Source organism: Perca fluviatilis, chromosome 8 (assembly GCF_010015445.1).
Source record: "Perca fluviatilis chromosome 8, GENO_Pfluv_1.0, whole genome shotgun sequence".
NCBI lineage: Eukaryota > Metazoa > Chordata > Actinopteri > Perciformes > Percidae > Perca > Perca fluviatilis.
Window position 1 is genome coordinate 31,762,136 of NC_053119.1, and position 26,254 is coordinate 31,788,389.

Below are 26,254 nucleotides of genomic sequence, written 5' to 3' on the forward strand. Positions count from 1 at the left end.
CTTCGGCCGCTATTGCTAGTTGGCACAAGTCAAACTGCATCCTGGCAGGCTTCCATTATCTGGAAATTGCACTGAGGCAGGTGGTGACTCACTTCATCACCTCTTACCACACTCACGCACGCACGCACTATACACAGGCACAGACACAGACACAGACACAGACACAACACACACACACACACACACACACACACACACAGACACACACACACACACACACACCTCCAAATCTACACATATCATTATTCATGACAGCCCACTTGAAAAAGTGTGCAGTCAGTGCACGCCAGATAACATGTGTATGAACTCAAACACCCCTAACCATGTTCATCATAATCACACACGTTAACGCTTCGCATCAGGAGGCTTGTTCACACTCACACCACCGGGGTGGAATACACCGGCCGCGCTCTTACAACATGTCATCCTGGAGAGACTGCAGTCCTGACTTCATCTAAATACATTTCTTCCCCCATTTTCCTCACTCACCATCATCACTTTCCTCTCATTAATGCAAATCAAATGACAAGGCTGAAGGTGTGAAAAAACAGTAGGACTGTAATTGAAATTACACGCCAAGACCCAATACACACACACACACACACACACACACACACACACACACACACACACACACACACACACACACACACACACACACACACACTCACTACATACTACTACTTTACACAATACCACTACTACATTCTCCACTTAGAGAAAGTCCAGTTTGATTAAGAGCTGCAGAATGTCATGTAGCAGCTGAGTTCCAGTGAAGTGTACATAATAATGCTAAAATTTGCAGCTCCTAGTAAAAGATTATACACTGCCAGGAATAAGAGCCTCCAAAGCAAAACATATACCTCTTATTTTAAAAACATATCCTTTTCATCTAAAATATGGTGCCGCATATGGCTGTCTTGGTGTAAGCGTCGGTGCCATTGTTTTATTTTTCCTATTATTGTAATAAACTGGGCTTCTGCTGTGATACCTGGTGAGCTCTTTCACCAGATATGAGCACATAAACATCAGGAAAACAATTTCAGCTGATTTATTTCCTACTTATTCCTTTCCATCATCTGTGAATTTTATTGACATTCTGGTCAGCGGTACTTTCTAACCTTTCATGCTGCTAAACGCTTGTAGGAGAGGGAACGGCCGGTGCACTTAGTGTGCTAAAGGAGACCAGAGACAGGAGCGGATATTTTGTTACCGAGTAAAGAGAGACAAACATTTATGTAGTTGAATAAGCTCACTAAATAACTTTAAAAGTCCCCTCTCCACTCAAAAATGTGTTTTCTTATGTTTATGTTCCCTAAAATGTCAGGACTTTGACTACACTGAATTGTATCCTTTGCTAAGCTTTGTTTACTAGAGAGGTGTTTTCATCCCCTTGTACTGATGTAGGGAGATGCCTGTCCACTTTCCTGAAATCTAGAATTTACGTTTATCCTTGCTAAGCTTGATTAGGGTACCGCCACTAACCTGTAAACCAACTCTGTCTAATACGCAGTGCCATGCAAAGAAACTTGGAAACCTCCAGCACATACTGGGAGCAAAACACACCGTCATCGTAGCGGCCAAGCTAACAAACATAAACAAACAAAGATGCTAACGACGCTTGCACACTCTGATACGTCTGCTAGTCGCCCATTTTAGTGCAAACAAGATGACAAGGTGGTTTTAGGACCTATAGCTTCCGGAGCTCTGCAAACTGGACGCCCCATTGAGCTTCTAGAACAGGCTGTCCAGGCTTCAGTCCAACTGGGAGATGTCAGCCGCCAGTGAGGCTCAAACATGTAGGCCTATGGCTAAATCTCTCTGATGTTTCTAGCCATCTTGATGCGCTGCTCTTTTACGGGTCAACCTTAGAAAGATAGATCGAATGTAGTCACCGAAATAGTCTCCAAACTAGTCACAAACATGCGTCTTTGACTGTTTTCCCTGCTTCCAACGTTAGGTACATGATTGCTGGATATATACAACTAACTTTTCTTTACTTTCCTGGAGCGGAGCCATAGCTAAAAGGAACATTGCGACTGTCGCTTGCGGTCTATTATTTCACTAAGAGAAAACTCTAAAAAGCCATTTGCCAACACAAAATATCAAACAAAAGCCAGACATATTGTCAGACTATATTGTATTAAATTGCTGTGGGCTGTACATTCACCACTTTCTAAACGGAGGCAGAACATAACGTATCTCGAGATTATTCCTTCACAGCGCCAGTGCGATGCGACAATCCCAGAGCTGAACGGCAGACACATCAGTTTTCATCAGACTCCACCCCTGGGTTGGGTTAATTAAGTCTACTGCTAACTTTACAACACTAATAACATTATACCATCACCAAAATACCCCTGTGAATCAAATCCCATACTTTTACCGTTAATCCTCAAGCCACTATACCTCTATGGAAATGAACACCTCTGCTGAAATGTTAAATTTGTTAACAATCATAAGACACAACACTCTCTCTCTCTCTCTCACACACACAAACACACACACACACACACAACACACACACACACACACACACACACACACACACACACACACACACACACACACACACACACACACACACACACACACACACACACACGGTCCGTACGCATTAGCGCTCATAACGAGCGGGTGGGTAGCACACTGCCATGATTCCATGAGGTGATTACTGAGTCTGATGACTCCACATTTTCATTGTGATATTTTATGATTACATTCTGAATTCTGGCCACGTTCTCTGTCAGGTAAATCAGTAAGTTAGTAGTAGGGTATACAGGAGAGTTGCACATTAAGTGGTTTGGGGTCCTTCTGTAAGTAATTTTGGGTTACAAAGTTTAAAAAAAAAAAACCACACCCACACCTCCAAACACTTCTCAAACAGGCACATTTTCAACGGGCACTGTACTAGTACTTTAAAAGGTATGTGGAGTGGGACTTTAAACAATGCAGAATGCAGAAAAATGAAGTGTTTGACGCCTCAGAATTTCAATTTTGCTCAAAAAGTGGAGATCTCAACCCCTCCAAACAGAAAAGTACAGAGATAGTTTTTTTCACAGTAAGTCACTTTATGGTTTGTTCCATCTTTGCTATTGAAAACCTTTGGTATAGGAACATTTGGGGTTTGTATGTTTATCCTGTAACTGGAGGTTGAGCAAAGTAATCAAAACTCTCAACAGAATCGCCTTCATCCGTATGCTGTTTCTAGCTTGTGGCTTGAGTTCTGCTGCTGAATTTGTTGCGTAGTTAGGCAGGGCTCAACTAAAGCGCTTCGTGAAAGATCACAGCCAATCACTTTGTACACCTCACTGACACAAAAGTAGGAGGAATACAAAAGCATATATTTACAGATACATAATACATAGGGAGACCGGGTTTGTCAGAGTTCACCTGCACCCTTCCTGGCTTTCTCCTCTCTGTATTCTGCCCAGTTTTCAGTAAAGAAATAATAACAGTGAGACAATATTGGCACAGAGAGTAGGCAGCAAATACCCTCCATTTGTCTTGTGTGTTGCCAGTATTAATGGAAGTGTTTGCACATGGGATTCATCACAGTTTCTGACTGTATGAGCCGCCGCGTGCTGAATTTATTGAATCTTCATTCTTCTGTTAGTCTTCTTCTGCATGCTGAGAATAATTGATTTCATGTCCATTTTACAATAATAAACCACACACACAGCTTGTATTACTGATTTACATTTCTTTTGGTACTGATGTATTTTGCACAGCCAGCTTGTTGCTGGCTTATAGAAAAGTCCAAATTAAATGAATCTTGGTGGAGAAAAAAATATCGTGGGAGCCGTAGATGGGTCTTGACTAATTGATAATAATAATGTATAATAATAATAATACTAATAATAAAGAAAAATAAAATGTATCTGGCAACTTCATATTGTCAACTATTGTTGTCTTTATACATTTTCTTGAATTGAAAGATATTATTACCCTTGAAATCATTATCCAATGAATCCCAAAGTTTGACACCACATACTGAAATGCACATTTGCTTTAAAGTTGTTTGTGCATACTGATGTTTACCGATCCTCAGTTTCTGAACTAAAACCAACATTCTATGCAATTCTTGCTCAATACTGGACAAATTTCAAAGATTCTTGTTCACATTTTTCACTTAGCCACCAATGCGGAAAAATAGGGTCCTGATTGAAAATACTAAAAGTGCCAGCTGTTTACTTAAATGTATATTTTATATGTCTTGATAGTAATAGAAACACAACAGACTAATTTGAACATGCCCTGGTGAACCTGTATTGAACTGGAATTTGAAGTAAGCTTTGTTTGTGTAATGGGAAGTCTGGGCAACTTGATTCAAGCAGCGGAAGTCATCTGGCACACTTTCCTTCCCATTATTCACATGGGCAAAGTAGTGTCGGTAGTAGTGTAAAAAATAACACATGCGGTCACCACCACACCTTTGCATCAGGCAGCGCAAAATAGACAAAACTGTGTCGATATATGCACAATCAGAAACAAAAATAGTGTGATGCTTAATAAATTTGTACTTAGTACAATTTTTTGTCATTAAAGTTTTTATTCACTTTACGATACACAAAACAGACAGTATAGTATCCTTACATTTGGGTACAAAATGTACAAAGGCCTACATTACATAAACATCTACCAGTAATAACAATACAACCATGCATTACCTTGTCCCAGAGGTGCAATAAGCAAAGAAATTGTCCTAAGCCCCTCTTAAAATTCCCATCATATTATTGATCCTGGCTAACATGTGTTCATACAATAATATTTCTAACATAAATTCCATCAACTTTTAATATGTGATGTACTTTTTCCATAATCTGAGAATAATTCGGGCAGCCGCTACCACCCCCAACCTTAATCACTGGGAAATCATACTTTGAAACATTGGGCATTACTGTTTGCGTGCTCCAATCAACATAATCTTTGCGTGACAAAGGTACTGTCGAACCTAACCACATGCCTATGTATTCTAGTACTTTTTCCCAAAATGGGTATAAACCAGTTTACACCCTAAATGGCATGTAAAACAAGTTCCTGGTTCTCCCTGACATTTCCAACATAAATAACTGGTCAGTAAACCTATCCTATGGAGCTTAGGAAGGAGTAAAATAGAACCTATGAAATAACTTGATAGGAGGGCTATGAACCCTGGTACAATTAGTAGTATGCTATTTGTACCCCTGGTACAATTAGAAGTGTATGCCATTTGCACCCCTGGTACAATTAGAAGTGTATGCTATTTGCACCCTGGTACAATTAGAAGTGTATGCTATTTGCACCCTGGTACAATTAGCAGTGTATGCTATTTGCACCCCTGGTACAAATATCAATGTATGCTATTTGCACTCCCTGTGCATTTACAGTACCTTGGCATATATTTACACACAGTTATCCATACTACTCATGTATTACACCTTTTGGAATATTATCGCCTGACATTGTTACTCCTAACCATAACCATCCCACTCCTCTCTTGCCTAAACCTAACCAACCCAACCAGAGCAGGCATATTGCATGAGTCTTCCCCTACCACCCTGCAAAAAAAAAACGCTGTCGCGGGTCCTTGACTTGCGAATTATGGCAAATTATCCAATTCAAATTTAAAAAATAAGATCAACACACAGGGAATCGAAGCGCCAAACTCCCATACCAAAGGCAAGCGCACTAACCACTCACCTAGCAGTTCTTTCAGGAAGTTGAACAACTTACCCACTTGGTTTCTTCAAGCCTCAGTTGCTAGGTAACCATACTGTATACAAAAAATAGGTACTAACTAACAAACTAACGGTTGTATGCTTTCACTGAAGACAGAAAGTGCAACTGTAGTATCCATTTTCCGCTAGAAATTCAATTGTTATAAACTTTAGAGACAAAACTTCCCTTAATATGCCAGTTTCGGCGGTCATGGAAGATGAACGTCCGCCATGATTTCGGTGCACGCGAGTAACGTTTTTTTGTTGTTACGCACAGGGTGTAAATAGCTCAGCTGTGTGGCCGAGGCTATTCGCACCGGGGTAAATAGACATCCGATAACTTAAACTGAATAAGACTTTAGCAAATTGTTAAGCATTAAGTGTATTTTGGATTGGGATATTGGGATTTAATTTAAGTAATTCACTACAGATGACATTGGAATGAGTGATGCCTTGAGAGAAATAGTAGATTGAACTTCCAGTGCTTCTAAATAGATGCACCTGAAGCGAAGTTTTCATCATACCAAAGCGCACGCTTCAATGACTGGCGCATCCCTGAGTGCGAATTGTTCATTGTGGTTGTCTGGTCTTGTTGACCATTGTTCTGCCATGCCAGGCCTCTTTTATAGTGTGATAAGGGCCAGGGGTTTCTGTAGACATGCCACCATCGGCTATAGGATGAATTACGGCTGGAGGGTAAGTCCTCCTAGTGTAGACGTGCTGTTCTTTAGGATGAGTGCATCATGCAGTGCTATTTCATATACCAACTAGGGATGCCATGGTGAGGACATTTTCCCACTGGGTTAATAAAGTCGTGGAAAAACACTGGTTACTGATTACTCCCCAAACGCGCGCCACAGCAGTGCCTCTGGCGACTCTTTTGTCGAAGCTTTTGCTGTACCGCCCATTTTGGCAGCAGCAGCAGCAGCAGCGTGAGACAGGAGGCGGAAGCGCTGGTAAAGCGCCGCCCCTCTCCTTCGCACCCATGTTAACCATAGACTGTATTGACTGAGACGGCGTTCGGGTGGTGGGTCCACATGGGACCTTTATTTCGAAAAATAGGTACCGTGAGTGAACGGGAGAGACCATGAATTACACTTATGACGCTCATCCGCTTATAAAAGATTATTTTGCCAGTAAAAAGAGTCTCAGATATGCTGATAAAGTATCAAAACTGTGAAAATAAGGAATTAGAAAGACTACTCACCCCAAAAGTCTCTGAGTGACGCTTCTCTGAAGGCTTACGTCTGTGTGTTTTCGCGACTGGGATGTAACATCACTCTACTCGCTGCTGGTCTTGCTCTATCTTTGCTTCCCGGCTGATAAAAGATGCTGGATAAAACACATCGGGTAAGATAACGTTACATGTGTTGTGGACCGGCTAAGCTTAGCTAGCCAGCAAGCCGAAGCAGCACGCAAGGTGACATAAATTGTGCGAGACGGGAGATGTAGTTCACTGAGCGGTTCACACAAAACTGGAGTGGTACTACAACAATACAACAAACTGGTGACTTTCTTTACATGCAAAATGATCTTTTAAATTCACAAACATGTGTAATCCATGTCAAATGATTATTCACCACCAGGGTTTTTCTGCCTCAGAATGGCCTTTGGGGGTATGAAGGGGTGTCTGGGGGTCCTCCCAACAATTCAAAATATAAAATATAATGCAGTAAGGGGGCTTTTTGCGCCTTTACTACACTTGACCACAAAGTCCAGTTCATTTAAAAGTGTCTATATAATGAAGAAAAAAAAACACAAAACTTTGAAAAAATCCATCCATGCTGTTTTGGAGTGAGATACGGTTTCTGAATGTGTCCTGCCTTCAGTCTCCGGGTGAGCTGGTCAAAATCTGCACGGCTTTCTATGTCACTAGCCGAAACGAGCTGGCTAACCGCAACCTTTTAGCATGCTAGCGCATTCTGGTGCAAACTTAAAATACAATAATGAACCTGGAAAATGAGCATAATATGGGCTTTTAATTAGTATGAACAGAGCATATTGGTAACTTTTTCCCAAGCGAGCATTACTTTTACGACAGTATGTAGGAGTGACTTACATAAGGTAACTGCTTTACTGTTGCAGCTAATTTATACAATAATACTGTAATGGCCGGCAGGATAGCGCTATGTTGACTGTTCTTGCACTGCAGTGCAAAGGATGCGGGGACTAGGTTATTAACGGTTCCTGTCCTAGTTTAGTGTGTAAATTATGTTCGGTTAGTGTTTCGCTATGCTTTTATGGCGGTACCTGGGTTTTAGTCTCGATAAATGGCGCTTTACCCACTGCTAGTAGCAGCTCTCTGGCTCGCCGCGCTGCCTCCGGCCCTCCTTTTCCATTGAAGATTTAAAGTACCGCCTTTGGCGCGGAAGCGAAGCGCCGTTGGTCGTCCATAGCGCCACCGCAGGAAACTGCCGCGGACCTGACGCGGACACACGCATAGAACGCCGAAGGGGTGTTGCGTTGCCGCAGCCAGAAGACAAATTTTGTTTCAAAAGAAGCTGGAGGCAGCAAAAATACCACACAGCTGGCTAAACCATTTAAAAATGGCGGCTTTGTTCAGGACACCCTGCCTTGTCGCTAGCAATGATGACGCAGTGATTAGTGACAATTTTCTGATCAATCAGTAGTCTGCAGGTTTTCACGTCACCTTTGGTATCGCCTCAGCTCGCTTGGAACCTCAACGGAGGTGATACTAAAAAGTACCGGTTAGCAGGTACCAGGGACTTTTTTCATAATGGAAAACCAAAAAGGCGAGCAGAGCCGCGCAGGCGAAATCGGGCAGGTACCATGTAATGGAAAAACGCCATTAGTGTTCATGCCTATTTAAATTTGTTGGGTTACCATGACTGAGACACTGATATAGATTGATGACCTTGTGTATCGAAAGTGTGTAGAACGTGAATAAACTACCTTCAATTTAAGTAGCTCTGGCTCTCTGACTTCTTACACGTAGCTCGCTACAATACAATTTTGAAGTGTAATATTTTCTACATTGAAATACATTTTATTGATTAATATATTGTCAGTGATGTTGAATAGCCTGTAGGCCTACAGTAGTGGTACAGTAAGGTTTCATGAGATCCAGCCCCCGCAGTACAGCGAGCTGCTGCTGCTGTACGGAGCGGAGCAGACACTTTCACAGGGACACTGATTCTGTCAGTACCAAGAGCAGATGTTTATAAAAATCTGGGGCTGGAGGTCGGAGGGAATGGTTGGATGCATAAATCATGCCCCTACCAAAAAAAACTCAATTTGGTGACTATGATGAAGATCATGTGTTGATCAAAAGGCTTCACCCCCACCCCTCTAACACGGATAATTAAAAATACATGATGGACTCTTCAGAACATATAAATATCTTGTGATTTTTATGTCCTCTTTATTTCCAAAGCTGAACGCTGCTGTTGTCCTTTCTAAGCAGTGACCTAAAACGCATCACGCAAGCCTACTAAGAAATACACAAGAGTTTTGTGGAGCTGATAGACTTAATTAGCTTTTTATCAACTCATTTTGGCAATGGCTTTAATGTAACAGATGTGCATTAATATAAAATAGCTTTAAAGCTACTACATCATTGTTGTGGTGAGATTGTTTTCTGAGAAGAAGAAGAAAAAGAGGGAAATTGAATTCAAGTGTACCCATCCACCACGCGACAAAACAAAGCATATATATTGCATATGGAACTGTACTAATGAAAGCCGTGGATTAGATAAAGAGCTCCTTCATGCATTATAGTCGACGGTGTCTCTGAAAAAGCACTCACGCTTATTTTCTCTTGCCTGCCCAGAAAGGAATGGCGGAAGACCACAGACTAGCAAATGAGTAGCTGCAACAGGAGAATAGTACACGCTGAGTTTGTTGGCCTGAGGTAAAATACCTATATTGATACCACAGATAATAGGAGATTGTGTCAGCTGAGTCCAATCATGCAGCTGAGTGCAATCACCGGATCTCCACCATGTCCAAGGAAGGAAGAGACAAACAACAACACAGAGTCACAGCACTGGCTGTGACATATACGCTTTTACAGCAGCTTGCTTGTAGTTCAACTACATACATATTTTGCATAGTGATTCAATTAGTTAAATTACTTTTTTGCCATTTTTGTGTACTGAAACTAAACAAAATATTGAGCCAAAAAGAACAAAGGAATTTTACCATTGCATTTTCTACCGTTATTGAACCCACTTTAACCAGCCACGCCCCGTGAAGGCATTAGGCTTGTCCGAGATGAGCTAGGCTTGCGCGATCACCTGCGATCACCGCACCTGCCGGTAAGCTTTGTGTCTGACTTGATCCTGACTTTGCTCTGACGCTGCCACACGTGAGCAACGATAACCTTCACGTAGATCAAGGCTGCCGCGAGGTTTGAGAGGTAAGCTGCAAACCGCAAGACCCAGGGCATGATGGGAAACGCCTGGCTCTCAGCTGATCTAACGACTCAACATGATGACGCTTTTATATAAACTTTTTATTGTTTTAATAAATAAATAAATAAATAACCTTTAATTGCTATTTGTCTGATTTAAAGGTTTTATTGTGTACAGAACACAAGGTGTGGCTAATTCGATTCATTAACATCAGCAACAGATCACATATAGAGCATTTTGACAGCTACTCTGTCATATTCATAAAAACTGGAGGCGCGCGGATATATGGGTCTGATAACATTTTAATAATCTGACCTAACAGGATGGGAGTATTTCTGTGACCTCCTGTTCAGACCGGCGCTGCTGGAAACAGCTTTAATCTGTCCGACTAGACCGCAGATTTTCTCACCTCCACTGCTGCCGCCGCTTCGCTGCCACCGCTTCGCTCTCGGCCCACTTTACAGGCGCAGGCACAGCTCATCTCAAACGATCCTACTGTTTCAGGCAGAGGAGCTGCGGCATTGAGCAGTATTTTGTTTTTAACCTAAAAGCATGTTAACCTATTCTACAGTAGTAGACCCCAAGAGTACACATATATATGACACTGAAAAATAATTATAATAGGGGCTCTTTAACAGCTGCATACATCAAATAACGTAAACAATGCTGATTGACAAGAAAGAGTAACAGGAATCTAGAATGGATTGATGAATACATCTACCGTGTCAATGATTTACTGGTACAAATACTTGTTGGATCAATACAAATATGAATGGAAGTGTGTGTGGTGTGTGTAGTCTATTCTTTTTCATCAAGCGTGTGCGCCTTGCATATTTGTGTAGGATTTTCTCAATCAAACAGCTCCTAATTATGGAGACGGAATCAGGCTGAAAGATTAATGGAATGGCAGTGTGTGTGTGTTTTGCGGGTTGAGCTCAACTATGTGTAATTGTAGGTTCCAGGTGGACGTAACGATACCCGGGTGGTCTGACTGTGTGTGCTGCTTGATTGATGTGTTGTTTTCTAATGAGATCTCTTCTGCTCATACATCTAAAACAACAAAAGATTTGGCCCCTAACAGAGCTAGTGAGCTTGTGTCATAGCAAAAACAAAATTGACATTGAATGTATTTATTTCGAACATTTTAAATATATATGTGAAAAAAACAAAACATAAAATAACCAATAATCACGATGGATATGTCTAACAATAAGCACCATAAATTATTATTTCCTGTCCGAGGAATATAAAGAAGCACCATGCTTGTTTAGTCTGCCCCTATTCTATACTCAATACTCAGATTCTAGAACCCCTCGTCATGTACTATCAGGGCTAACCAACAAATAAGCGGTATTAATATATATGGAGTATGATTTAAAAAATACATTTATATGCAGATGTTACGCAGACTAAAGCTTTAACGCCTCAAATCCAGAAACCCCAATGCCACACTTATTTAAAACTATACATGAATGTGGTAACCTTTCAGGATATAAAGTAAATTGGAATAAGAGCTTTACACCTCTCAACTGCATGACCTTTCCAGCACATCTTCCCACTACTCAGTCTGGAAGAAGGAGGGGCTGAAATATCTTGGTATTAATATAATTTCCCCGATTGAGAAGATATTCCAGATAAATGGTCTGAAATTGATTAACACTAAAGAAGATCTTACCCGATGGGGAGCATTTCCGCTATATTTGTGGGGCAGAACAGAGATAATGAAAATGAATGTTTTTCCCAGATTATCTTTATGATATCATCAAAGGCTCTTCATAATGTTCTTATGGGGGAATAAAAACCAAGCCATAGTAAATTAACAAATCATAGGAAAGACAGGGGTTTGGGGATGAGGGCGAATACATACATATTATTTGGCCTTTAATGGTAGGTACCCAATGCTCTGGGCCCTTCAAAAACAGTGCGCATGTCGGGTACTTGGATATGGCTAGAACAGAAGATTGTTGGTGAGAATGGAAAAACTATTATCACTTCCTTCTTTGTGGTACTGTACAAATACCAATACAAACATTAAGAACCCAATTATTAGTTTCCTTGTGAAATAGTAAAGATAATCAAAAAAACGTAGGTATATTATAATTATATAATATTTAAATATGAACAACAAAATACTGAATCAATTACATAAACCAAGTCTCTGCTCCAGCGTCCATGTCCATCCTTTTCATGGATAATCAACAACACAGCCCAATGGAGATTCATCACCATTAGTGTGCTTTACATTCCCCTTCTTCATTTCTATACCTTGCAAAAAAAAAATTAAAGCTGTCTGATATTACATTTTGTTTGATTTCTTCCTTCAGTCAGTTCCACAAAATCACCCCACACATTTATATGCACATACGTTTAAGATAAGTGTGAACATGTTTCAAATTCAATTTTCCTCTTAAGTTAATACCCCACTCTCTGTCAAAAAATAATATGTGAAAATGGCTGGAGGTCATAGTTGCAACAATTGCTACTGCTTTTCTTCCAGAAGTACTTAATGCACCCAGAAGAGAGACACAGCTAATTATGAGGGATGTGGTGTATTGGGATTTTGAGCAATAAAAATACATATTGGCATCTTGCTGCTGATGAAGTGACTGCTAATCAGAAGGCTCACAATATAAAAAAATAACCATTTAAAATATTGCCTACATTGGCTTGGTAAATTTCTGCAACCTGTGTGAAATGCATTTTGTGACCTTTTAATTTAAATACACTCTGAGTGTTGTTGTCGCTGCTGCCATCAGAAATAGTGAAGAGAACATTGTCTCAGTGTGGGTTCACTCTGCTGGTCTATTTTAAATGTACTGCCTGAAATGAAGTGATTTCAATCAGAAGAGACTTGAGAGTGAAATAAGAACATAACATGGTGCATGATAGGTTGATCTTTGGGGATTAGACTCTATCGCAATGTTAAATTATAAGGGGTATAGAGGCCATGGATATATAGGCATATCCCCCTGATGGAGTCTAAACACTGGTGGTCGTGATGAAGGGATAAAGGAAGAGAAGAGCTGGATGGATGTGATGTAAAGCTGGGCTTCTGATGGAGGAACGCTGGGCGCTGGGAATGATAAGAACTGGAGGTGAATGGGGTGGAGGAGGGTTGCATCGATTTTGCCTGAAAAAACAAAAATCTGGTTGGTTTAACCGAAAGAGTAAACGCCCACATTCAGCTGAGGACATTGCAGCTGTTTAGGTCGGAGTGAGGGAGAAATGTGATTCATAGAAGTCTTCCTGGAAAAAATTACGCTTGAGCTTCATTACAATTCAAGTCAATTTGATGATTATAAAAAAGAACAGTAAATGAGGATTTATTGTGTAGCGGGGTTGAAAAATATGTACAAAAGGTATTTTCAAGGCAATCAAAAGGGATTAAAAAAGGGTTGGTCATTTTAGAGTATTTTACAAAATCCACTGAGAATTTCCCTCTGATTGTCTGAATGAACAATAGACCCTTTTCCCCTGACTTAAAATAAAAAGCACAGGTGTTACTAATTACATTAACAATGGCTCGGTTCTTTCAAGTGCCCAGTGTGACAGTGAGCCAGCATGCAATCATTCATTGTATTATTTACACCTGTGCTTTTCCTACAGTGACATTTCAACATGTCCTCTGTGAGAAATGACTATCAGACTGGTCTTCTGAGTGTCTGAGTACAAACAACAGCACTAAAAAGAAAAACTTAATAAAAAATGATACAATACTGTTACAGCATATTTAATTTGTCTCAGGACGCTTTCACACCTGCCATGTTTATTTCGGTTGAATCCCGCTTAGAGTTTGATTGCTCCGGCTGGTGCGGTTCCTTTGGGCAGGTGAGAACGTGTTCTGACCTTGAACCGCACCAGCTATATAAACTCTGCAAGTCTGAGCTGATCTCCTGTAGTCAGGTGTGCTTTGCAATCTGACATGCAAGCAGAACACGCAAACTGTAGCAGCTTGCAGTGTTTCTCTCACAGAAATAGACTGCAGTTAAACTCGCCTTACGTCTCCGTGGTCAAACCAGCTGCAGCTAAAGTTGAGACAGACCGCTCGTAGCAGCGAGCCTAACGGTCTTGTGAACCAGAGCAGACGGTAAGTAACGCCGTGCGGAAACAACATGTCTGATTATTTAAATGAAATGAGCTGGTTTGATCACCGGGATCAAAGAAATATCGGAAGTCCAGAACACAGGACCTTCTTCCTGTTTTTTACTTTCTTTCTCCAGACACATCCGACCAATAAGAGGAGTAAATATTCTTGCTCGGATGGTGTTTTTTTGCCTCCAACTGCTCTCTTCCAGGCAGCGCGCACCGCTGCCTTCAAGGCACCTAACCCTAATCTTAACACTTTTAAATACGATTTTTTTAATATTAGGATAGAATTTATTCTGTATTGGGACGCCAGGCTTTTTATTTATTTATTTATTCATTACGTAACTCTATGTATGTATGTGTGTGTGTGTGTATATATATACTGTGTATATATATATATATATATATATATATATATATATATATATATATATATATATATATAGTACAGGTATTGGACACACCTTTCATTCATGTGTTTCTTTTGTTTTCATGACTATTTACATTGTAGATTCTCACTGAAGGCATCAAAACTATGAATGAACACATATGGAATTATGTACACTAAAAGTGTGAAATAACTGAAAACATGTCTTATATTTTAGATTCTTCAAAGTAGCCACCCTTTGCTTTTTTTGATAACTCTGCAAACCCTTGGTGTTCTCTCAATGAGCTTCATGAGGTAGTCACCTGAAATGGTTTTACCTTCACAGGTGTGCTTTGTCAGGGTTAATTAGTGGAAGTTTTTCCCTTATTAATAAAAAAGCAAAGGGTGGTTACTTTGAAGAATGTAAAATATAAGACATGTTTTCAGTTAAGTACATAATTCCATATGAGTTCATTCATAGTTTTGATGACTTCAGTGAGAATCTACAATGTAAATAGTCATGAAAATAAAAAGGAAACACATTGAAAGAGAAGGTGTGTCCAAACTTTTGACCGCTCCAACTCTACAAACTCATCAACTGATTCGGACCAGAGCAAACTATTGGTGTGAAAACACCCTTAGTGTTAAAATGATAGTGGGAGTTTAACCAATGAGACAGTGTCCTAAAAGGTTGACAACAATTGCTGTATCACTTTCCAACTCAGCGCTGTTAGCAGGCAGGACAGTCCCCAGTAATGAGCGAGGAGATGTAGTTGGTCTGAACGACACTGTGGTTGGCTCTTTGAAGTTTGCAGTAAACTCACTCTTACTCGTGGAAAAGCATCTAATGATGTGAAGGTTGGAGCAGTGGTTTCATAGTGGATGGTACTGCATCCATTATTGAGCCAGCCTTTTTGAAGTTGTCAAAAATAATTACTATTCCGACAGCACAATTGCACCGTACTGTAATTGTAGCCAGACACGATTGTTTCCCCAACGCTGAGCACTGCCTTGTCATCGTTTTTTTTTTCTCCATCATATAGCTCCTGCTGCTTTTTTGTTTTCACATACTTTTAATAATCCCACACGGGAAATTACAACTTTTTCAGATTACACACGGGCCTGAAATACACACACATGCTCAGGACCTATACATGCATAAATAGAGAGATGTTAGAGTGAAGGGGCTTTCCATAGGATGGCGCCCCGAGCTGGTGGGGGTTTGATGCTTTGCTAACCAGCTACCAGTCCACACTCTGTCCACCGTTGGTGACCCTCCGGTTCCCAAGTCCCTATGGACTGACCTAGACTGAGCAGAGATTTAAAAAAAAGTCAATTTTAAATGATGATGTGCCGAGTTGACAGAGATGGGAAGTAACGAAGTACAAATACTTCGTTACTGTACTTAAGTAGATTATTCGGATATTTCTACTTTACTTTACTATTTTTATTTGTGGCGACTTTTTACTTTTACTCCTTACATTTTAACACGAATATCGGTACTTTCTACTCCTTACATTTAAAAAATTGCCTCGTTACTTTAGTTTTGTACAAGAGGTCGTAATGTCGGAGAATAGCGCGGACACGCGCCTCACACCGCGACACAGAAAAAAGTGAGAAAAAAGAAAGAGAGACTGCTGTCCGGAGGATAATCAGTTGAGATGGTGTGTGTGCGTCCTTGAGAACTGTAAGTCGTATAACTTATGTTGTCAGTTAATGTAAGCCTGTTGTTGTATTGGTCTGTAGTTCCTGCACAGTTAAAGTAGGTTAGCTAGTGATTTAGTTGTTTGTGTTCTTCACCTGTTAGCTAGGTTTCACGTTGCTTGTAAAGCATCAAAAGAGAGAAGTTGTCTCTGTCCGTGTTTTACAGACACACCTGGGGGCGGGGGCGAAGTTTGAAACTTAAATACGGTCCTAATCTAGTCCTCACTAGCAAGTTTCAAATAATTTCACTGGAGTTACCGTTATTATTTTTCACGTGATCAATACCGAATTCAATCTAATTGGATGGGAATATACTGTAGGCTACGTTGCATCCCATACAAAAATGTAATATATGGCCATATATGTACTTATATTTTAAATAGCATGACATATATCTATACATATATTTGACTTATCTGAGAACACAATATATGCCTGCAACATATATGAACATTTATGTGTCCAAACATGTGAAGAAAATATTTGAGTTCATCCATATATGATACCATATATCTGCATATATTACAGTATCATATTGGTTTCTCGTTATATGGACAACATTAAGTATAAATATGTGACATACATATTTGTTTTCCACATATTTAATAAATGTATGTAAACATACATGCATGTGATACTGATGCATTTTTAAAGCTATGGCATATGGTTATGGTACTTTTGTCGATGTATTTGTCAAAAATGACAAAGAAAACACTGCATTATTGTATTAAAAATACTATATTTGGTATTCACACAATACAGACACAAAAATCTCCAACTATAGGCATTTAATTACAAGGCATTCAGACATAAGATATAAAACATTAAATTTTAAATATTGGCATTTGAGGTATTGAGACATTAAGTATCATCTTTTAAACTATTCAGACAAGTACATACATTTCTATTATTAACTGGCATTTCATTACATGACATTTTGAAGTACAGCAATATTCTTAACTATTAAGTGACATTCCACATTCAGACATGTGCAGGCAGTATTCTTACTATTTAGGACTCCACTAGATATCAGACATAAGTTCATTCTTTTTAACCTATTGACATTTCATGTCAAGGTATTCAGAGTTAGACAATATTCTTTTAACTATCAATTGGCATTTCACTGACAAGTTTCAAAACTCTAAAAGATTGTGTTTTCACTATTTGGTCTGCATGGGTAAAAATGTTTTCCATTCTTTGACTCCTTTGTTTTGTTTTTAATCAATTCGCCAACTCATTACGATTCAAAAACATAAAAACATAATTAACATTCAGGTTTGGAAGATTCATAAAGAGACACTTTCTCTGAATAACTGCAGCTGGAACAGTTGTCAAATGCCCCAACTTTTGCCAACAGCAACAAAGTGGTGTGGGTCTGACAAATGAAGCAAAAAACTGTGTCGCTTTGTTTCAAAAATAATGTCCTATGGCATAGCAGCGGTTCTCCACTTCCTAAGTCTGCAACAACAAACGTATCAACACTGAAAAATACTGTTATCTGTGAGGACTACAACATGCAGTTTCTCTTCCTCTCTCGAATGTCTTTTAGAGTGCGCAACTTCACCATTAATTACTGCCCTGTCACGGTAACTGACAAGAAGTTCTCTCTATGTTATAAGCTACATTGTGGAGGGCAAGGTAGTCATCTTGCTCAAGTCTTACTTTCTCATGTCTGCCTCCAAGTGCAATGACCTCTTTAACCCCTTATTGCACTCTGGGTGTGTGTAGGACTGACTAAGTCTTCAGCGCCGAAAGCAAATGCATTCAGAGGATGCATTTGAAAGTGTTTTCTTGGCATATAAGGGCAGACCCTTCTGTAACTGAAATGTTTTGGCAATCTGCAAAGGACCCTCTTGTGTGCTCTTGATCATTTTGAGCAGCCTGTGATTATATGACTCAAATGTGAAAGCTGAATGAGCCCATAAAGGACCCCAGTTTCGCACAACTTTGTGCAAGGTGAAGAGAGAGATGGACATTATAGGACACATTTTGTATACCATAGAGATCCCCCATTTCCATCACAAATCTCCTAAGCATGATGTCTGCTTCCTGAATTTGTTGCAAGGTGACACTTTCAGTTAAGAGCAATGCCAAAGCCTTTCACAAACCGTGTCCAGTGTATTAGATAGCCTCTGGTAAGATCCCTTTAAGCACTGGGATGCTATAGTAGAAAAGCCACATATACCACTCATGCCTTCCAATAGTTTCTCTTGCAGTGATCTAGGCACTCTGGAAACACAGGAGGGTGGTTGGATAAGGTGAAGTTTTTGATCAATCTCTTGGATACACCTTTCCTACATACCATGGGTTTTCATGATTGTCACTTCTAACCCACATATAAGTCATAGATCTTGCAACACCAAGAAGACAGGCTGCATGTAGTCAGGTACGCAACCTTGTATCAGGTCAACTGATGGGATCAAGGACAAAATAGACGGTCCTTTCACCTTTCACAGTAGTGTGATTTTCTATAGCCTCTCGAGGAAATTTAGGCTGCTACCATGATTTCTGCTTTCAGTATCAGACTCAAAAGGATAGACCGCGTACATGACCTTGACCCTTCTCAACCACTGTACCTTTTTGTAAACAGTATGAACATCCAAATTCTCCATTGAATTGCTTAAAATTTTGAATCATCGGTCTTGCAACAGAATCACATACTGCCACCAAGGGAAATACTTTGGAACGGCCACTAATGTACCATTTGCACTGATCCACTCAAACCCATGAGTAAGCAATTGATTGCATTCTTTCACAAAATGGTGATAAGTATGTGTTACAGTTTGGCTTTGATGAACCAAACCATAAGGCTGACAACATGACTTGTTTTGCTCTCAGATCAGGTGGTAATTCATTGACTGTATAGAGAAGTGGCCAAATACTGTAAGAAGATTTCTTAAACACAGGTACCCCGTCAAAGCTAAAGGTTAGTGTGAGATTGACTTGATGCTCAGATTGGCCTTCACTATTTCCGCTAACCCTCTTGTAAAGCTCACCATCTATGATATCTGTCAGTGGGCTAGAGTGAGCACCACTGTTAGGCCTAGTCAACTGGCTGAAGAGTTCCTCTTGTTCCATCATATTCCTTAATTGTGATTCTAGTGGAAAAACAATAAAGAAGTGCCCCTTGTTTCATGTGATCGGCTACACTACAAGAATATTGACAGTTAGGACAAACCACTTTTTCTCCGCAACGTTTACAGAAATTGTGCATCCCTCACATATGTAGTGAAACTGAATATTTCTTTTCAAGTCATCAAAAGTTTTGTAAAAGTGATGTTTGGTAGATGACACAGCATGCCTCTGACTTATAACGTTAACAACTTTAAGTGTGTCTTCTAAAGCTTCATCAGTCAGTCCATGCTTGAGTTTTAAAGCAAGAAGTAGCAACTCATGCTGTTTTCTTTGTATCCCCTCGACAGTAGCAGTTCTCGTGCACCTGCCCATTTGCACAGGAAGTGTTTGTAGAGGTTTGGTGGACTGGTGGTATGAATGAGAGGGAGGTTCTTCACAGACCTGCAACACACAAAGAAATTTAAAATATTATTTTATTTCAGCCAACAATTCCAAATATCAATGATAAAGTAAGTGTATTAATCTTACTATTATAAAGTAAAACTTTCATAACAATTAACATTCAGGTTTGTTGAAATTTCACAAATAAGCAAAAACGAAGCCTTAATATGTGACCGGAGTAGTTTATAGAATTTAATATAATAGTATTATTTTATTTAATATTCATAGTATTCATAGATATAGAGACAGCTATTAACATTTACCGATATAGTACTAATAAGTGCAGGATCAGGCACACAAGTGCAGGAGCACAGGAGACGCTGCGGCGAGATCAGGATCATGTGAGTCGAAAGTGCAGGACCAGGATCACAGGAGACGAATGTGCAGGATCAGGACCATGTGAGTTCAGTGCAGGATCACAGGAGACGAGAGCAGGATCAGGACCATGTGAGTTCAGTGCAGGATCACAGGAGACGAGAGCAGGATCAGGACCATGTGAGTTCAGTGCAGGATCACAGGAGACGCAAGCAGGATCAGGACCATGTGAGTTCAGTGCAGGATCACAGGAGACGAGCAGCAGATCAGGACCATGTGAGTTCAGTGCAGGATCACAGGAGACAGAGCAGGATCAGGACCATGTGAGTTCAGTGCAGGATCACAGGAGACAAGTGCAGGATCAGGACCATGTGAGTTCGTGCAGGATCACAGGAGACGAGTGCAGGATCAGGATTAAGTGAGTCGAGTGCAGGACCAGGATGACGGGAGTCAAGTGCAGGACCAGGACCATGTGAGTTCAGTGCAGGATCAGGACCATGTGAGTCAAGTGCAGGATCACAGGAGACGAGTGCAGGATCCTGCGAAGTCGAGTGCAGGATCCCGCGTAGTCGAAAGTGCAGGATCAGGATTAAGTGAGTCGAAAGTGCAGGACCAGGATGACGGGAGTCGAGTAGTGCAGGACCAGGATGACGGGAGTAGAGTGCAGGACCACAGGAGATGCGTGCAGGATCACTTAGGGTAACAGCAGAATCACATACCTGAAATAGGAAACAAATATTTCATATTATTATGAAAATAATAATATCACTTCAAGGCAGTATTTCAATTCAACATGTTTGATAAATGATAAAGTAAGTGTATTAATCTTACTATTATAAAGTAAAACTTGCATAACAATTAACATTCAGGTTTGTTGAAACTAAACAAATAAGCAAAAACGAGCCTTAATATGTGACCGGGAGTAGTTTATAGAATTTAATATAATAATATTATTTTATTTAATATTTATAGTATTTATAGATATAGAGACAGCTATTAACATTTACCGATATAGTACTAATGAGTGCAGGATCAGGATCAGGCGACACAAGTGCAGGATCACAGGAGACGCGTGCGAGATCAGGATCATGTGAGACGAGTGCAGGATCAGGATTAAGTGAGTCGAGTGCAGGAGCAGGATGACGGGAGTCAAGTGCAGGACCAGGACCATGTGAGTTCAGTGCAGGATCAGAGGAGACGAGTGCAGGATCACATACCTGAAATAGGAAACCAATATTTCATATTATTATGAAAATAATAATATCACTTCAAGGCAGGGCTGGACTGGCCATCTGGCATACCGGGCATTTTCCCGGTGGGCCGACGCACTTTTGGGCCGAATCGCCGATATAAATAGGCCTTTTTTTATTTTTTGGCCGGGCCGGCCCATAAAGAACTCACTGCAGCCCATTGGTTAATTTTCTTTATTGGCACTGGCCTGACCCAATCAAATCCAGGAACCCCCTTCCCACTCCGGGCCGCAAATTTACGAATCCCACTATGGCCACGCCTCCCGGCCCTGAGACGTGAGCTGTAATAGTTATGCTGGAAGTTTAGCATCCACGTTAAAATGGACAAACGACCACCAAGTGCAAGGGAGGTGCAGAGAAATTAGAGGAGAAAAAGATTAAGAATCTACAGGCGGATTCCTCAAAATGTGCCAACACTTCTGACATGTTTGGGTCTGTAGTAGCTGCTTCAACATCAGCATTACCTGAAGAAGAGGAGGAGAGGTGGCTGGATATACAGAGAAGCAGAAAGAAGGAGGAGAGTGACCATGACACGGCCATGGGAACGAGTGAGGAAAAGATGAAAGAGAGAGTAGATGACGATGTGGTAAGGAGTAGGCAAATTAACAGGGACTCTCAGGAAGGGAGGGAGGCTGTGTGTGTGTGTGTGTGTGTGTGCGCGCCCGCATGCATGTGCGTGTGTGTCACATCATAACAACAACAAGCAGTTTGGCTGTAACATTAAAGTTAGTGGCTGTCAGGTAACCTAACTGTTTAAGCTTACATTGAAAATGCTAGCGGTTAGCCTGTTGGGTAGCTGAAAAGTTTGTGTTGATACAAGCATCAGAGTTCCTTGAAATGTTTAATTAGCTTCTCTCGTATTGGTGCTCTTTTCCAGGGCATATACTACTCTCAGATTTAGTGTAGCTTTTGGGAAGTGTTATGGTTATAGTATTTAGCAGACACTTGTGTCCAAAGCGACAAAATATGAATCTTACAATAGTTAAAATTAACAGTAAACTGTTTTTAAAGTTGCTAAGCCAATATTAATAATAACAATAATGGCAATACAATATCAATAATAAAAAATACCATAAATATACAAATCATAACTACAAGAATGAATTAATTATTTAAGTGTAAGATCAACAGATAAGTCTTGAGACCCCTCTTGAAGGATCCAAAACTATCACATGAACACAGAACACTAGGCAATTGTTATCATAGAATGCAAGCAGATTTTAAGAGGACTGTCTGCAGGGAACGACTAATGTCTGACCAATCACAGTGGGTGTTGGCCGCCTGGGCCAAAAATGCCCGGACCAATTTTTTGTCTCAGTCCAACCCTGCTTCAAGGCAGTATTTCAATTCAACAGGTTTCCTTAATCTCTGATAGCACATGATTTTTTTGTACAATAACTTGCCAACTTAAAATGGCTAAACACGAGCTAGAGCTAATACACTGCAAAGATAACGTTATAACTAAGTTAGAATTTATAAATTTGGTGCAGGTAAAATAGTAAAAATGGTAGCAGGTAGACTACAATCCTGACACAGATCAGTGTAGAATTAGACAGAATTTCATTGTGTTCACATGTAAAGTGACTTACTTTTTTTCTCCTTGGGGAGCCTGGACATGCCGCTGACCTGAAAGAAGAAAATAAGAAAAAATTAACATTGTATTTTAACACTAAGCTTGACCGTTCCTTCAGGTTTTGGCAATTTATTATATTATTATTGTCTTTAAGGCCATGTTTACACATATATGTAGATATTTTTATAAACGGATTTTTAAAAAACATCAGTTTGAGGTTGCTAAAACTTCAGTACAAACACATATTTACAAATGTATACTTTATACTTACTTTACTATACTTATTTTTCCCCAATCATTAGATACAGCAGCATTTGTTCTCCTGGTTAACATTACATGTCCTTTATGTCTCCTTTGCACAGCTACAATAAACTTAAACCTACCCAGAGCCATCTTTCTATGGCTCTGAACCTACCTAACGTTCCGTGTACTTTTTCGTTAATTTATTTATTTTTTTTAACAAATAAATGAAAAACGAATTGTGCTTTTCTCTTTATTGGTTTTCAAACTGTTGAAGAGATAAACCATAAAAAAAAAGTAATTTCCCTCATTTTTTTTTTTTACTGAAAATCAAATACATGGACCACCCCCTGGTAATACATAAACAATTTCCATGAAATGCGAAAAAGGTCAATAATACTCAAGTTTTCCCTTTTCTTAAGCTTTCTAAATTTAACAGAAACGAATAATAATAATCGAAGGATGCTTGCTTGCTAGTTCAAGTTAGCTAGCGATAATTGCTAAGGTAACTAACGTTATGTCTTATGCACGTAATTGTCTTTTAAAGTTAGCTATCTATATTGTGCACTTACCTTTTCCATCGACGTGCTGTTCGCGCAGGAACTGCTGCACCCGTGGTAAGGTATTTTCGATACTCCATTATGAACTTAAAATCAAAATACCGTCTTCCATAGTTGACTCTGAAATCACTGTCTTATTGTTCTTCTTCTTGTTTTTATGGCAGTTGGCAAACAACGTCTGGTTGCATTACCGCCACCTTCTGAAATGAAGTGCATGTCAGAATAATATATTTACCTACACTTAAATTATCTTCATTAAACCAGTTCTTCTAAAAAAAGAAAAGAAAAGAAAAACATAAAACATAAATCTTCAGAATTCCTTTGCAAAATATAATTTACCATCTCTTCATCTATATTTGAACCTTGCTTTCGTAGCAAAACACTAACCCTTACCCCCGGGTAACGGCCATCTGATCTAAAAACTAAAATAACTAAAATAGAAAAATAATGAATGTAAGATAATAATAATAATAATAATAATAATAATAATAATAATAATAATAATAATAATAACATATTGGTTTTGATTTTTAAACATTAACATTTTTCTTATTGAGAATTGTTTTGTTTTTATTAGTAACCAGAGCGGCTAACGGCTCTGGTAGTAACCAGTTCTGTCACTATAGCAACACCCGCACAACCTGAGAAAACGTTAACGACGCGACAAGGAGAAGACATGTATGCGCTTTGTAAAATGGTGTCCGGGTCGATGAGGGGAAATTTAGTATTGTTCACATTAAATTCATACGAAATTTTGATCTGGAAAGTTTTTTAAACGGCGTGATTACCTACGAAGACGAATTTGCCGTCGAGTGGGGTGTGGGAAAACGACCAAAAGGTGGATTCCCCATTTATATGGCTACCGTTCAATCAGTTGGAGGTAAGTTAACGTTTTTTTTACTGCTTTGTATTAGTTACACAGGGACATATGCTCCATTAACATAAATAGATAATTTTATAACGAAACTACGTTGTCAAGAATGTGTTTAGTTAACGTTATATGTGTTTAGTTTTGTTGAGGCAAAAATCTTTATTTGACTTGCCACATTAAGGCTTGTCCGCTTGTCCGGGAAAAGTGGATTTTTTACCGATTTGAAACAATAGCTACATTTTTCCCCGCTAACCGGGCAGCGGGGCCGCTAACGTTACACCCAGGCCGCTGTTCAGCTCATTCTCTGTAAGCAATGCAGCATGAAAGCACGGCGAACCAGCCGGTGTTAGTTAGCTAACGTTAGCTTGCTAACTGTGCCTTAACGTTACCTCCTCGCCACATCGTTGACAGAAAATGAGAGACCCGGTGCTAATACGTCACCGGTGCCTTAACGACCGTTATCTACCGGACCGTATTGCAACGCAGATTTTGGTGCCACTGAAATGCTTCTGTCTGATGCTCCGAAAACGGACGTTAGAGGCAACCGAAACATCACCGCATGTCATGCTAGTTAAAACAACACTTGGCAGCAGGTAAAGTTAGCCTACCGTTAACTAGCAGCTAGAGTGCCGTCGAGAGTTAAAAATGCTGACAGCTAAACGGTGTAAAATATGTCTATCTGTATTTCACTGGAGAGTAACGTATGACAGTGTGCAGCTGCTGTTGTCGTCGGAAAAACAACACAGATGTTGCGTTCACTTGAAATTGGCCTCGCCAACCTCGTGCTGCATTCGTTGTTGTAAAATACACCGTTCCCATCCAGTGGTCGTTTTTGCCGTTCTATAATGTAATTTTTGACTTAGTATCTCAATATATTGACTTAGTATCTCAATATATTGACTTAGTATTTTATTAATGCTGATAGTGTTTGGATCCTTTCAACGGTTTTATCATAAAATTATGAATCTTTACCCGGACAAGTGACTTTTGTGCATGGAAAAGTGAAACGTAAAGGACAAGTGCCTCAAAAAATTAATGTCAAGCCCTGACTTGCTAAAACTACGTTACCTCGAGGTTATGTAGGATAACGTTAATGAACGGCGTTCCGATATGAGTGATCTATTTGTGATAATATCACAAATAGATCACTCATATCGGAACGCCGATAATGTGATAATATCATATTGAGTGGGCATTACATTATTCTTTAACTTAGACACTTGTTGGTAACTATCAGTGTTAGTGGCAATGGTGACTGATATTTCTCTGCAATAGACATGAATACTTTAGAGCGAAAGTTGGACAAACGTCAAGAAAGATTCGAAGACGCCATTGTGGGAAAGAGAACTGCGTGTTGCCAAACGTCTGTGGGAGGATGAGGATGAGGATGACCCCCATCGTCGCGGCCACAGTCAGTGGAACCAAAGTGAGTTTTTGTTTAATGTACTAACAGTTAATTCTTTACCCCCTAAAGACGATATTTTGACGACACCCCTGTACCCAAAATGACGAGATTTGAATTGTTTTGGCTTATTTCTCGTTTAAACACCCATTTTGACCTCAAAGTACGCTGGTACGCCTTAAACTACGCAAAAACCTGGTGACACCTCTGTGCACGCGCAGTCCTCAAATCAAGCAGCAGCAAAAGAAGAACAGTTCAACCAATCATAACGCGGTTAATTCCCCAAAATGGCAAGCGT

At 39.9% G+C, this 26,254-nt stretch overlaps 1 protein-coding gene across 1 annotated transcript in view; it reads left to right on the top strand.

Annotated features, from left to right (window-relative positions):
- LOC120564412 (spondin-1-like) overlaps positions 1 to 26,254 on the top strand; it is a 483,039-nt gene that overhangs the window by 24,413 nt on the left and 432,372 nt on the right. The window lies entirely within an intron of this gene.